This window comes from Phascolarctos cinereus, unplaced genomic scaffold (assembly GCF_003287225.1).
Source record: "Phascolarctos cinereus isolate Bilbo 61053 unplaced genomic scaffold, phaCin_HiC Scaffold_7;HRSCAF=346, whole genome shotgun sequence".
NCBI classification, from domain to species: domain Eukaryota; kingdom Metazoa; phylum Chordata; class Mammalia; order Diprotodontia; family Phascolarctidae; genus Phascolarctos; species Phascolarctos cinereus.
Window position 1 is genome coordinate 143,418,697 of NW_027556180.1, and position 15,963 is coordinate 143,434,659.

Consider the following 15,963-nt stretch of genomic DNA (forward strand, 5'->3'; position numbering starts at 1 on the left):
GCTCCCTCTTTGTTTTTCTCTGAAAATTCAAACCATTGTCAACTTCATGTTTTATGAGGCTTATGGTAAGTGTGACCCCTGTGATCCTCAAGAGGTAATTGTGCTGCTTTGTCTCCAGGAAGTGAACTTTGTTTTTTTTTTTCCTTCTTCTTCTTCTTCTTCTTTTAACAAAACTTAATACATCATGAAATATGCAAAAGCTCCCTTCTGGGCTATTTTAGCAGTCTCAGGCACATACTGTGCAACCTGAGAAATAGTTAAACAGCAACTGGAATTATATTTATCCTATAGTATTTCTGAAAGAGGCTATTTTCATAATTAAATTAATATTAGATAGGTAATTTGTATTAAGTAGAATCATGTTTAAGAAGCAAAAAGCTGAAGGAATAATAAGCAGGTGTATTTTACTTATGTCAGAGTCTGTGAGGTGATAGGGAAGTATACATAGCCTCATTAGGGAGGTAGCAAGAAAATAGAGGCTCCCCCCAACAGTAAAAGGATATTCTATCTGAACATGCCCACTGGATTTTGGGTGATAGAAAAACAAATTTGGTTTTGGCAATGGTGAACAAATGTAGTCTTGGATTACATTAGTGGAAAACAACAACACAGAAAGTGGTTGTCCTACTTTACTATGGCCTGGTGAGACTCCACGTAGAAAATTGTGTTTAATTCAGAATGCAACATTTGAAAAGGGATATTACTTAACTGGAATATGGCCAAAGGAGGATAACCAGGATAGTGAAGTCCTGGAGATGTTTAGCCAGGAAAGAAGAAAGAAAGGTCATAGGAATTATTTTCAAATATTTGAAGGTTTATTAGGAAGAAGATGTCTTATGTCTGCTACTATGGCCTTACCAGCATGAATTAGTTTAGAGGGGCCATAGCAAATTTGGTTGAGGGCTAAACCAGGGATGAGGAACCTGCAGCCTTGAGGCCACATGTAGCCCTCTAGGTCCTCAAGTGCAGCCCTTTGACTGAATCCAAACCTCATAGAACAAATCCCCTTAGTAAAATTATTTGTTGTGTAAAACTTGGTCTCAATTAAAAGGCTACAGCTAAGGACCTAGAGGGGCACATGAGGCCTTGAGGCTGCAGGTTCCCCACCCTTGGAAGCAGTTGGGAAGACCATAAGCAGCCATTATTATAAAAAGCAAAACAACAACAACACAGAACATGGAGCTTTGGAGACATGTATTTTGTTTGAGAAATAGTCCATTTGTCAACACCTCTGATAGCTCACCTTTAGATCTTTTGTAAAACTTCCCCCAAGGCTTTTCACTTCCATTCCATTTTCTTGGATACTGTTACTCCTAAGAGATCTTTTTTCTTGACCTTTGACATGCTTTTCCTTGGATTGTGGCCTTGCCATCTTTCCCCAAGTATAGATTATGTTTCAGTTCAAATGTTTGCCCCAATCACCACCAGCGCATTTCAATTTCCCATTGGGAAGGGACAGATTATGCTTATGCCATATTATTCCACAAGGCAAAACTAGGAGCAACCGGTAGATATTACAGAGATGAAGATTTAATTGCCTTATAAGGAAGAACTGATACTGTTCTTCAAAAGTGGAATTAGCTTCCTCATAAAATGGTGAACTTCATATTCCTGGGAACATTCAAGCATAGACTAGATGAGCTAAACTAATTTAGTCCTAGAATACTTTTGAACTTGGCATATGTTGATGGAACCCATAAATGTTTGTTTAGGGATATGGGATATAGCAGGATTAAGTGGGGTCAGGGAAATTTTGAGGCAAAATAGATTTGATTTTGTGTCAAAAGATTATGATATGCATTCCATATTTTGAGTTATATATAATTTCATACTTAATCATTTAAAGGAAAAATATTTGTTTTTTTTTCCCCAAGCTTCCATTTATATCATATTGGACATATGGTTCCACAGTACATAGGAAAATGCTGCTACAGAAGAGATTTCTTTATGAGATGGATGTTGAATCACACAATTTCTAAGCTCTCTTGCAATTCTGAAATTCCATTAAGACTAAGTTTCATTTCATTTTCCACAAATTAACTATATAATATTAGCATTAGCATGTTGAATACAAATGTTTATAGTAACAAATAGTAATAAAACTTTAGCCACTCTGGACAACCTAAAAAGAGAATTCCTATAGATTCAGTGGGGGGAAACAGTTTCCAGTAGCATTACAACAATATTCTCTTATTGTCAGGTGTCCAAGGATATCTTCATTTTCCCATAAGCTGTAAAATAATTTACTCCTTGAACCTGCACTTCTCTTCCCCCTAGCATGGCCAAATATAGTTTAGAAGTGTTGACAGAGATGAGACTAAAGTAATAGCAGACCAGCAATGGTCCTAATGGACGTGATATCCCTTCTCCCACTATGGGCCACTGTCTTTGGACTTAACACAGAGAGACTGAGCTCTAAAAAGAGGCAATAGATTCTTCCCTGTATTCTCTACTTGTTTACATTCTCTGGGAAAATCACCTAAAACTTATGCATTGGCTCCCATGTAGAGTCTACCCACATGAGATCAGAAATGTACTCAAAAGCAAAATATGTCAAATATAGGGCAGTTATTTCCTTTACTACAAAGAAATGCTTAAAATAAAGCAAAATAAAGAACATTCCTAAGCAGACACCAACAAAGTTTTAAAATATGGAACAGGAAACCAAAAGTCCTATTGTATTCTCTCAGAAAGTTGATACTTAACACGTGAAACACTAAGTGGGACAGCTGAACTGTCATTTCACATTCATCTTGGTACTGTCTAAATAATTCCATTAAAGCCCATATGTTCTGGAAAGCCACCTTTCTATCAGTAAACATCTTTTCTGAGGAGGGTATAATTGCACTGATCTTGCCTTGCTGCCAGTCAGATCCTTCAAACCCCTTAAATGATGATTGCTGCTTGGTTGTCTGTGATCATGGAAAGAAACACCAAGGAGAGGAAGTAATGAGGGCATGGAGAACCAAGCTCAGGCTCACCTAGAAAAATAGCCATAACTGTCAGGAGGGGAAGAAAAGCCCTCTCCTTACCCTGGGTCACTAGGTAGTCCAAGGGAAAGCTCAAAGGACCCTAAAACTATTGGCAGAGAGAGAACTAGAGTGCCCTATAGAGCAGAATCACTTTCTTTAATTTTTACTAAGTGAGTTACTCTTCCCAGCTCAGTGACCAATCCTTTTTGATGAAACATCCCATCCTGAGGCTAGGAGCAGGTGTACAAGGTTCCGTATGTCCTTTTTCAAGGGGTTACAACTCCTTCCCCACTTCCCATAAGGCCAAAACACATGCTTCAATAGGATCACTCCTTGGGTAGGAGCAATTTGTACTCAACCCCTGCCACGTAAGTGTAGGTAGTTCTCCTTTCCTCCCCTCCCCAAAGGCTGGGGAAGTTATGTTGGTCTGTAAGTTAAAGCTTAAGCAACTGAGGTCTCCTGTTATAAAGGGGCAAGTGTTTGAGTCAATACCCTTCAAACATTATGGCTGAATGTCCCACTGCTTTGTGAGTGAGCACAGCCAACACACATGCTGAAAAGCCCCATTTCTGTACAGAGACGACAGTTTGCATCTGTCTGAACCAGTGCTATGTTCTTGCTGAGTATTTTTATTTTCTATGCTGTGGCTAAGTAAGCCTATTTTAAACTATGCATAATTCATTTTGTTTTAACTTTGACCTTGAACCACCAGAGTATCCAGATTCTGGACCTGTATGTAATACCTCTATTATACTAAAACGTGAGGGTACTGTGCTGGAATTATTTTGAATGAGGATGGAAATGAGGAAGGGAAATCAAGACTCCTCCATAGTCTTTGACAAGTGATAATTTATAAACAGAAAGATTTATGAAGAGTGAGAAGATTAAGACATGATTTCTGGGTAATTAAACATTTTATTAATCCCAGTGGATAATTAATAAAAGAGTCATTTGGCTATCTCTCCTAAACCAAAGATGGATCATGGTGACTTCTTGATGCTTGTATGGTCTTGGAATAGTGGGTGTTCACAATTAATGAGAAGAATGAATATTGTAATGAAAGGTGGACCTATTGTAGGGGTTGGGGATGTGACTTTGTGTCAATTTTACTTCCAGATCATCCCCAGATAATCTAGACAAAAGATCTACCTCCTCCCCATCCCAAGCAAGATTAGAACACAAAGGATTTCCCTACTTGGGTGGGGTCTGAACTAGACTGAGGAGAAAGTTAATCCAGTCTCATTACCAGCCCTATTCTTCAGGGGCTGATTTGACCCTGGGAATGAGGAATTAAGAAGGGAAAAAAATCCTGAATCTCCCCAATAGAAATAGTTATTAATATAAGAGAGAAATAATAATTACTCTCAGATTGAACACAGAGCATGCAGAGTATAGGTAGTGATCACAGGGAATACTTGGGAGGATCTTTTTTTTTAACGACAAAATTTACTGTCAGAATAAAATGTCAAAATTAGTGACATTGACAATTTCTGCCTTTTGAGAAAACAAAGTAGGCAGCTACAAATGGGCCCAGGCTTGAGGTGCTGAAATTGACCTCTAATTTAAGAATATCAACACCTGTCACACATAAAATTCCTCCATAGAAATTCATTCCTTTGGGTCTTTAAAGAATTTTGGTCTTTAAGAGTTCTCTACTAAAATGCAAATGTTCCTGTCAGCTAGTATACCTTAGTTCAGCTAAGGTATCAGCTGACAAAATGTGATGGGTGGGAGGTAAGCTATCTAGTGGCTAGAGGAAGTTAAGACATTGTCAAAGGAAAATGACCCCTAGGAAAATGATTTTGGAGTTCTTTGTCATTTCAAATTTGTTTTTACCCACTTTCTGATTTATTTTTCTGAAAATATAAATGTAGATAGATATATTTAAATAGATAATATGTAGCATAAAATACGATCAACTTAAAACATTAATGGTAAAATAAAATAAAAAATAATTTTAAAATCTGATGGAAAAATGTTTTTTCCCCTTTCTATTGTATTCTCTATCTACATTTAAATTTCAGTAATACAGTGTTTTGATTTTCAGAGATTCATCGTTAGTTCTTTTGAATTGACCTCCAGCAGTTATGCCTATGTGACAATGCTAGTAATGACCTTGGCAGAGGCTAGAGTAGTCTGTATGCCTAGTAAAATGATAATGGCATATTGTTGGTCACTGGAGAATATAGGTTGATGATTTATTTTGAAAACAGTAATGCAGCATGGTTGGGGAGTGAAAATTCTTGGTTTCCTTGGCCTGTTATTTTCATTATAAATCTCTACTTCAGAATCTAAGCTACTTATAGTGGTGAAGTAGAGTACAAATAATAATAAGATATTTCCTTTAGGCAATTGAATTATCTCCTCTCCCTACCCCTCAGGCCCATTGAAAGAACTATTAACAATCAGCATTTCTCCAATTCTAGAAATGATTTCCCATTATAAAATGAGTGCTTTATTTTTCAATTCCATAGGAATTCTAATAAACAAAGTAGAATATAAGATCCAATGATCATTTATATCTGAATAAAATGTGTATGTGTGTGTGTATGTATGTATATGTGTGTGTGTATGTATGTATATGTGTGTGTGTATGTGTGTGTTAAGTTATATATATATGTATATATAATTAGAATTTAAAATTAGAGATTTCCTTTAAGTGTTTTGAGTTTAATGGACATAATTCTGGCAAATTTTCCAACTTTTAACTTTTTTTCAAACTACTAGAAAGAAATTGGCAGCATTTTAACAACCACATGAAAACCTGGTTGTTACATGTTCACTATCTTCAATCATATTGAACATAAATTATCCAAAGGGCTCATTAGGCTAGATTCAAACTTTGGGGGAAGGGTCTAGAATCTGGTTAGTCTGGTGGTTCAAGGTGAAAGTTAAAATAAAATTATTTATAGTTTAAAATAGGATTACTTAGCCATAGCCATAGCGAAAAATACTCAGCAAGAATATAGCACTGGTTCACTGCATAATGAGTACAAACTTTTGACCAATATTTCATGCATTCTACTCAAGAGCAAGCAAAAGTATGCTAAATGCTTAGAATGTCACATAATGGTGTTTTCTTTTGCTATATCTAAGAAACTGGAAACATAAAATTCTTTGAAACCATTTGGCAGTTTTTACATTATAGGATAAGAAAAAGTTTAGTGTTAATAAATGAAATATGTTGGAGAATTAAGGCGTCTACTGATCAAAATTAACATATTTTAGTTGAGTTTTTATCATGAATCTGATTTTAATTCTGATTCCTCAATAATGAAGGCTATTCTTAGGCTTTTATTATTTATTATATATTATAAAACTGTTTCATGGCATATATGATGAATAAGATAAGATGTGAATTCCTAAATATTTATCCAAAAATACTTTAATCAATGCATGATTTTTTTTTTACTAATTCTGTTTTTACACATAAACTATAAAAAGAAACTATTTGAAGCAAGATATAAGAAAAGATAACACCTAGAAGGAAAACAGTAACTTTTCTCTAATATCAATTGTTATTTATTTCTTGTAAATGTTTACTGCTGTTTTTTCTTTTTAAGGCCCAAATAATCTTCCTTAGAATCTCTTCTTAGGTTTAAGTCCCTAGCCTATTATAACTCCTATGTTATACACACACATATTTTATCATATATAATCAGCAAAAGCAGCAAAAGTGTCTTAACAGGAAAAAAAAAATCTCTGCCCTCCTGCTTCAGGGTCTAAAATCCTGCATATTACCTATCAGGGAAAAGAATCAAATAAAGTTTAAGCTTTCCAATTTTTCCTCTGCTTAGTGGCTTGTCTTTCCACTTTCTTTTTCTTCTCCTTTATAAGGCAGGATCAACATCTATTATTTAGGCTGGGTTGATTTCTCTTTATGGGGGCATTGAGGATATCCTTTGGATTTGATAGGTCTTGGGAATGAGGCCTTGAATCATTTATGTGGCTCCTTGGTCACCGGAGACATAAAAGACCCAACTCTTGGAGAGTTGGTACCCCTCAGGCTTGACAGAATTCCCACTTTGTTATGATTTAATATATCTTTTTTTATTTTGTGACTGAATGCTTTCAGTGTGTGGAAAGTAGATTCTATCACTTCAAAATCTTTTAATGCTAAGTGAATTTATTTTTGTATTGAATTTTGTATTGTCCATGAGTATTTCATTGCTGTCCAGTCCTAAGCCAGAATCACTGGACTGGTGTGAGCTAGGACTGGCCTAGAATAACTTCCAAATGAGAAATGGAACAAATAAAAGGAAAATGAGGCCTTTTCTTTCCTTTCTGCCTTCAAAATATGCGAAGACTCTCACTTTTCCATCATGAAAGTGGTAAGATGACCCTGATTCTAACCTGGCGTTCCTGCTAACTCCTCTTTTGCTTCTCCTTCTGATCTAATTAATTAATTTTAATCTTCAAGAGAATTTTATTTACTAGAGCAGCCCTTGGAGCATTTTAAAAAATGACTTATACTCCAAACTTCTGACCAGCTTGTGCTAATGTTTTGAGCACTCTGAAGCATATGCATTTAGAACAGAAAAGAACCATTCTTAAACACAACACAGAATGGATTCGTCGTAGATCTCTCTGTGACCTGGAGGATAGGAAGGAAAGTGTTCATTAAGTTTGCTCATTGGCAAAGGAGGCAACCATTTCTACACGTTGATGAAGGGGTGCTGAAAGTTCAGTGTGTTTACCCTGAAACTACCACCATCAATAGGACAAATTCATTAGACAGCAAAAACTGTTTTCAGAAGGTGTCCTACAGGGTCATTTGTTTCCTGGGAAATTTAACTCCCTGTCATTATCTCAGCTTAGCTTATGAGATTACTTTATTAAGCCCAAGGGCCCTGAGAAGATGAAACATTCAAAATGTAAATATCAGTGGCTTTGTCCCAGCCTTTAACAGTACTAATGGTAGTGCTCAGTGTGAGCACATAAGGCCAACATGGTTGACCTTAAAATAGCACGTAACAAGAAGTTTTGAAAAATCTGTTGTACACAGTATTTAGTCCTCATCTCAAGCTCTGTACATAGCTGCCAGCTCTATAGGTTTTTGCTTTTTATCCCCTCATCCCTGATGATTTCCTGGGTCTTTTTGCTTACCTGTTCTCTGGATCCTTGTTCTCTCTATTTTAGAAGATATTCTTATGATAGAGTCTATCCCAGAATTGGTAAACATTCTAATATGATATTTCCTTGGTCGTATTTCCCTCAAAATTCTCCTCTCTACCACCAAACTGATTTCTTTGTTAAGAACTGTAATTATTATTAGTAGTAGTAAGAGTAGCCAATAGTAAATGTAGTAATAGTAATAATTCACATTTCCTTATCACTAGCAGCTTTAAGATTTACAGAGCATTTTACAAGTATTATTTTATTTGATTCTCAAAACAGTTTTATCAGGTAGATACTATTTCATCCCCGTTTTACAGAAGATGAAACTGAGGCTGAGAGACGTTAAATGAATTACCCAGGGTAACCCAGCTAGCGTATTTTCAAGGCTGAATTTGCCCTTAGATCTTTCTGACTCCAAACCTAACCTCTATCCACTAGGCCACCTACTTGTCTCAGAATTCAAGACCCAGAATAATCAGCAACCAAGCCAGACTGGCCATTTAGCTGGGATAGAAAATGAAGAAAGAGGAGGGGAAAAAAGCAAAAAAAGGCAAAAGTTTTTCCAAATTCACTATTTTGCCTGAGGCTGTCTTTTTTTTTTTTTCTGCTATGATACATTTTGTTGGAGGTTAATAATAGCTAAAAGATTAGGAAATAACTTAGTATTATTTTAAAAATTAGTCTTCCAGAATTAAATTTCAATTAAGAAAACTACTCATTAGCAGCATAGCTTTGAAAGGTTTAGATCATTGCTAGTACCATGGCCTAGTATTGATGGGAAGCTTCTGCTTTTGCTCCCACATAGGAGAGTCAAGAATTGGTGACAGTTGTGTTTCCTGGAAAATGGCTAATTATGTGAAGCCAATAGGATAAGATAATAAAAATCTCAGAGTTGGAAGGGACCTGAGAGACCATCTATTCTCTGAAAAATGAATTCCCTCCACAACATCCATGACAAATTCAATAAATATGATAATAACTATAAGAATAATAACTTACATTTATTTTAATAGATTAAATTCTAATCTCCAAATGTACGAAACTGGTGATGTCTGAGTAGATTAGGGTCCTACCATAGGTAGAATAAGGGAGTCTTACTGAGTTTATGTGAATAAAAGGGATTTTAGAAAAGCAGTACTTGATAGAGAAGAGGACTAGAACTATTTCTAGGATACTAATGGGGAAAAAAAGTTTTTAGATGAATGCTGCTGCAGTGTCAACAATTTGTGAAACAGATTATAATAATGAAAAGTTTTATTTCTTGAAAAATTTGAGATCAATTCTAAGCACAAGAGTTGATTGTTATATAGTAGGGGAATATTGTACAGCAAATAGAGAATGAAACCAGGACTCAGGAGACATGGGGTTTATTTCAACTTGTCCACTAATTTTCTGAGGTATTTTGAGCAATTCACTTTACCTTTAGGGATGTAATTCATTCATCTATAAAATGAGGGAATGAAACATGAAGACATCTCAGTCCAATCTAGTCCATTCAATCTGTGATTCTCTGTTTGACCAACTCTTGCTTGCATAATTCTTTTTGTCTGTATTACTCATTTAAAAAAAGTTTCATTGCTGATTTTATTTTTATATCATCAACATTTCTGGATATATCTGTCCCTTTCTCTTCATCTCTATCCCCCCATCCCAGACAATCAAGACTGAACCCTCCATTGTTAAAACAACAAAAACAAAGACCAATAGGAAAACCTAGTTAAGGAAAGCAATTCATGTGATATCCTGGGCAATGTATCCACCTTTTTGATTTAGAACCCCACCTTTTTACTGAGATCAGGGTCATATATTTCAATATTTGTGCTCTGGGACTATTGCTGTTTTTTTTATTATTGCTTAGTAATTGGCTTTTTTCTAAATGATTTTTGTATAAGCGTTATTATAATTATTGGGCAGTAGATGGTGAAGTGGTTAGTGTGCCAAGCTGGGAGTCAGGAAGCTTCATCTTCCTGAGTTCAAATCTGGCCTTAAACACTTACTACTTGTGTCACCCAGGGCAAATCATTTAACCCTGTTTGCCTCAGTTTCTCTATCTGTAAAATGAGGTAAAGAAGGAAACGGTGAACCACTGCAGCATATTTGCCAAGAAAACCCCAAATGGGATCACAAAACGAAAGACACAGCTGGAACACCTGAACAACAACGTTTTAATTACCGTCTATATTGCTATTTTACATCTCCTTATCCTTGAGCAAAGGTTCACAAAGCTCTTCCTATGTTTCTCTCCATTCCATAGTCATTTATAACTGTACAATAGTATTCCTTTTTCATTCATAATCACACACTAGATTTCTTCAGCTATTCCACCCACTTTATTTACAGTTCATATACCACAGAGTGTTTTTCTGAATATTTTTCTACACATCAGATCTTCCTATTTTTTTCAACTTCCTTGTAAATAAGCCTAGTAAAGAAATTACTGAGTCAAAAGGTATATTTACTTTCTAGCCTAACTGTAAATTGTTTTCCTGAATAGTTGCACCAATTCTTACCTTCAGCAAAAAGAGGTAGGTGTTGTCTTTCCAATAGCACCCCCTCCCCACATTGACAGTTTCCCTTTTTTGTCTTCTGTGACAATTTTATGAGTGTGATGTATAACTTCAAAATCATTTTAATATTAATTATTAGTTATTTTATTATTTAATGTTATTATTAGTTATTTGAAGTGTGTTTTTTTTTCATAAACTCATTGACAGTTTCTGATTCTTTCGATAAGTATTCATATCCTTTGATCATTATTTATGTATTGTGCTATGGCTCTTAGGCTTGTTGTTCAGTAATGTGTGACTCTTTGCAACCCTTTGGACCATATCATATCAATGCTGTCCATGGAATTTTCTTGGCAAAGATACTGGATTGGTTTGCCATTTTGCCATTTTGGTATGTCATTTTGCCATTGCCATAACCACTTGCCAGAGGTTAAGTGATTTGTCAAAGGTCGCACAGATAGCGTCTGAGGTTGGATTTGGACTTAGGTCTTCCTGGCTCCAGCCTCACCTCTATATTCAGTGAGCTTCCTAGCTCCCTCTGTGCCAATACTTCAATTCCAGATGTATCTTGGATATCAGATTTTTATCGTGATATTTGATGCTAATATTTTCCCCTCACTTGATAGCTTCTTATTTTCTTAGAGTCAATTTTATTCATGTTTTCCTGGTAAAATTCAAAAATATTGTAACACTTGTATCAGAGTTTCCTTCCTAATATAAACAAGTCCAATTACTCATATGGGAACATCTTACTTCATTTTCTTATTTTCTGTGCCCAAATTATCTTGGAACTCAACTACCTGAATTCTACCCCAAGCTCAGCTCCATTAATTGTTACGGCCTCTGTTTAGAAGCATGCAAGCTCACAGAACTCAAATCGTGAAAGATTGTAATTAGAATTTAAGGAAGAGAAATAGGATTTGTATCAGAGCACAAAGAAAAGAAAAATTTTCTCAATGAGCAACCCTCTGTCTGGAGATTTTTGTAATCTCAGTGATTTACAAGGTAAATTTAACAATACTGTGTTAGGTAGAGTTGTAGCAGAAGTACCTGGTCATATACTGTCTATGTCCATATTCCCCCGTTGAGACAATTTACTGACGTCATTGGGCCTCCTTTCCTTGTTCTCTCCTTCCCTTTTTCTCTCCTCTTCCTCCCTCAACCCTCCTTCCTTTTTCTGTTCCTTCCTCCTTTTCTATCTTCTTTCTTCCCTTCCTCTCTCATTCTCTTCCTTCTTCCTTCCTTTCCTCCCCTTCTATTCCTCCCTTTCTTTCTCCCCTTCTTTCTTTCTTTCTTACTCTCTTCCTTTCCTCTCTTCCCTCCTTCTTCTCTTCCCCCTGAGTAAGAGTCCACTAGTAATTTTTGCTTCTGTTAAGTCCTGCTGTCCTAGTATCTTTCTATGATATTCTCCTTAGGTTCCAGTAGGTGGAACCAGATATCTCTGTCTCTAACCTCTAGCCTACGTCAGCATTCCCCATGTGGTTTAGAAGATCAAGGAAACATACTAATCATCGCAATTTTCTCCGATTCTTAAATAGTTCCCTCTGGGCAGCTAAATAGGATTATTAGATTTATTCAGGGCTGTTTCCTGTATGTTTAGAAGATGGAAGGAGACATAGAGGAGGTAGCCTAGTAGAATAGGATAAATTTGGTGGCTGTGGAATTAGAGGAACTGTGTTCAAATTCTGCTTCTGATGTTTATTACCGGTATTACCTTAAAGTAATAACTTGACCTACCTTGGCCCTCATTTTTCTTATATGTAAAATGAGGAGCTTAGACTATATGACTTCTGAGCCCTCTCAAACTCTATGAGGTTGTCCCTGGAATGACTGATGTTACAAAAACAGAAAGATTTGTAATCTCATCTACATTATTTTCTAGAACCTTGTGGTAGAAAGAGCTCCTGGGCCAGGTGTCAGGTGTTTTCGAGTCCCAACTCTGATACTGTCTAGTTGCATGACCATTGATATGTCACTGAACTTTGTAAGTACTCAGTTTTTTCATCATTAAAATCATAGTCAGACTATATAATATCTAAAGACATCTGCCATCTAAATACTAGGTAGTTTTCATTTGAAGCTTTTCAGTGGTGAACTCATTACCTACTAAGGTAGACTAATGCACTGTGTATACCTCTAATTTTTAGGAAGTTTTCCCATGATATTGAATTGAAATCAGTCTCCTTATAAATTCATCTGTAGGTCTGGATGAAGGACTCAGCAGTATCTAAAGAACTCAATATTAGGCCAAATTTCATCAATAAAATGGAACTGGAGAGACTTTTAGTTTCAGTAGTCCAATTTGATTTATTTACTCAGTTCCTGTAGTTACTGAGCCAAATACTTAGATTCAGTAGTATTCTGGGGAAACTCAGTTTTCCTCATGAATTCCAATTTTTTAACCATTCAGGAGGTCTAAAGCATGGAAAATGAGAACAAATGAGAATGCAAAGCCTGAAATGTGACATTTTACATTATAATTCCCAAAGTTGCAATATTTCTTGTCTAAATGTCTGAGACATGAAGAATAGACTTCCAATGTCCAGTATGAAAATAGCTGACTTGAATCAACCCAAGTGCCTAATATGTTATTGAAAACCTCATACATTTCTAAAGATTGTCCAAGTTTTTATTTTATGTTTTAATTTGTGTAGCCTACTTGCATAATTGATAACTTGTTTGTGTTCCTTAAGCATTCTAAGTCTACAAAAAGGGAATTGGTTGGTGGCTTAGAAAACCTTAGAGGTTTCCTTTTTTGGAAAGGAAGCTTAATCAGTTAATTTTTCTTTTTTTTTAATATAAATTTATTTATTTTTAGTTTTCAATATTCACTTCCACAAGTTTTTGAGTTCCAAATTTCTCACCCCTCCCCCCACCCCAAGATGGCATGCATTCTGAATACCCCCTCCCCTGGTCTGCCTTCTATCTCTCCCCCCTCTCTTCTCTTATCCCCTTCCCCTTCTATTTTCCTGTGGAGCAGGATAGACTTCTGTACCCCATTTCCTGTATTTCTTGTTTCCCAGTTGCATGTGAAAACATTTTTTTTAAAACATGTGTTTTTAAAACTTTGAGTTCCAAATTTTCTCCCTTCCTCCCTCCCCACCCACCCTCATTGAAAAGGCAAGCAACTCAGTATAGGTTGTACATGTGCAGTTATGCAGAACACTTCCTTAGTAGACATGTTGTGAAAAACTAACTCTATTTCCCTTAATCCTATCCTGCCCTCCCAGCTATTCTATTCTTTCTTTTGACCCTGTCCCTCCTCAGAAGTATTTGCTTCTGATTACCCTCTTTCCCAATCTGCCCTCCTCTCTATCACCCCCTGCTCTCTTGTCCCTTCTCCCCCTATTTTCCTGTAGGGTAAGACAGATTTCCATACCCAATTGAATGTGTATGTTATTCTCCTTAAGCCAAATCCTATGAGAATAAGATTCCTCATTCCCTCTCACCTTCCCTGTTTCCCCTCCACTGTGAGAGACTTTTCTGTTTTTTTTTTTGTGAGATAATTTACCCCATTCTACTCTCCCTTTCTTCTCCGAGTATCATCCTCTCTCATCCCTTAATTTTATTCTCCAGATATGACCCCTTAATTTCAACTCACCCTGTGCCCTCTATCTATCTATCTATCTATCTATCTATCTATCTATCTATCTACTATCTATCTATACATACAATTTTTTTCCTTCAACTACCCTAATACTGACAAAGTTCATGAGTTACAAATATCATCTTTCCATGCAGGAATGTAAACAGTTCAATCTTAATAAGTCTCTTATGATTTCTCTTTCCTGTTTACCTCTTCATGTTCCACTGGAGTCCTGTATTTGAAAGTCAAATTTTCTGTTTAGCTCTGGTCTTTTCATCAGGAATGCTTGAAAGTCCTCTATTTCACTGAATGACTTTTTTTCCCTGAAGGATTATACTCAGTTTTGCTGGGTAGGTGATTCTTGGTTGTAATCCTATCTCCTTTGCCCTCCGGAATATTATATTCCATGCCCTGCGGTCCTTTAATGTAGAAGCTGCTAAATCTTGTGTTATCCTGATTGTGTTTCCCCAGTACTTGAATTGTTTCCTTCTGGCAGCTTGTAACATTTTCTCCTTGACCTGAGAACTCTGGAATTTGGCTACAATATTCCTAGGAGTTTTCCTTTGGGGATCTCTTTCAGGAGGAGATCTGTGGATTCTTTCAATTTCTATTTTGCCCTCTGGTTCTAATATCAGGGCAGTTTTCCTTGATAATTTCTTGAAAGATGATGTCTAGGTCTTTTTTTGATCATGGCTTTCAGATAGTCCAATAATTTTAAAATTCTCTCTCCTGGATCTATTTTCCAGGTCAGTTGTTTTTCCAATGAGATATTTCACATTTTTTCTAATTTTTCATTCTTTTGGATTTGTCTTGATTTCTCATAAAGTCACTGTCTTCCAATTGCTCTATTCTAATTTTTAAGGAAGTATTTTCTTCAGTAATCTTTTGGACTTCCTTTTCCATTTGGCCAATTTTTCTTTTTAGGGCATTTTTCTCCTCATTGGCTTTTTGGACCTCTTTTGCCATTTGGGTTAGGCTGTTTTTAAGGTGTTATTTTCTTCAGTATTTTTTTGGGTCTCCTTTAGCAAGCTGTTGACTTGTTTTTCATGATTTTCTTGCATCACTCTCATTTCTCTTCCCAGTTTTTCCTCTACTTCCCTTACTTGCTTCTCAAAATCCCTTTTGAGCTCTTCCAAGGCCTGGGACTGATTCATATTTTTCTTGGAGGCTTTGGATGTAGGAGCTTTGATTTTGTTGTCTTCTTCTGGTTGTATATTTTAATCTTTTTCACCAAAGTAAGATAATATAGTCTGACTCTTTTTGCACTGCTTGCTCATGATCCCAGACAATTACTTTAGTTTTAAACTCTTTGTTAAGGTAAGAGTCTGCTTCCAATGTGGAGAGTGTACTGTCCCAAGCTTCAGGGGTTTGTGTAGCTGTTTTCAGAGATACTTGTAGGGACCTGTAAATTTTCAGTTCTTCCAAGGTGGTATGATAAGGGATGAGGTGTTTACTCCTTTCCTGGCCTGTGACCACAAGTCATCCTTTCTGTCCCCTAACTGTGAGGAGGGGTTTCTCTCCACAGCCACGACAGGCTCCACCATACCAGCGCTCCTCCTCACCCCAGCACTGCCTCCCAGAACTGTGACCCAGATCCACACACGGGCAAAGCAAGAGATTCCTGCCTCAGCACTGGCAAAGAGATCCCTGCAGTCCCTCTCTGATCAGCCACTGGATTCCCCCTCAGTCTGTGGAAGGAAAGCTCGGGAAGCAGCTGCCCCCTCCCCCCAGGGCCACGCTCTTCGGGAATGGAGTTGAAACCCCGCCTTCCTCTCTGACC